The sequence below is a fragment of the Pyrgilauda ruficollis genome, unplaced genomic scaffold (assembly GCF_017590135.1).
Source record: "Pyrgilauda ruficollis isolate IOZ18807 unplaced genomic scaffold, ASM1759013v1 scaffold64, whole genome shotgun sequence".
In the NCBI taxonomy this organism is placed as follows: Eukaryota; Metazoa; Chordata; class Aves; order Passeriformes; family Passeridae; genus Pyrgilauda; species Pyrgilauda ruficollis.
Genome location: NW_024528155.1, coordinates 2,986,958 through 2,987,263, shown reverse-complemented (window position 1 = coordinate 2,987,263; position 306 = coordinate 2,986,958).

Below are 306 nucleotides of genomic sequence, written 5' to 3'. Positions count from 1 at the left end.
GCAGTGTGTGGGGAGATTTCGGACAGCACACGGGCTGAGGTGCGCTGGCAGTGCGGGGCGGGGGAGGCCCGGTCGGGGGAGGCCCGGTCAGGGGGCTGGGTTAGGCGGGTCAGGGGCGCTCGGTCAGGGGGCTGGGTTAGGCCCGGTCAGGGGCGCTCGGTCAGGCCCGGTGAGGCCCGGTGAAGAGGGCCCGGTGAAGGGGGCCCGGTGACGGGGGCCCGCTCAAGGGGGCCCGGCCCGGCCAGGCCGGCCAGCGGGGCCGGGGCCAGGTGGGGCGGGGCGGGGGGCGCGGGCGCGGCGCCGCCA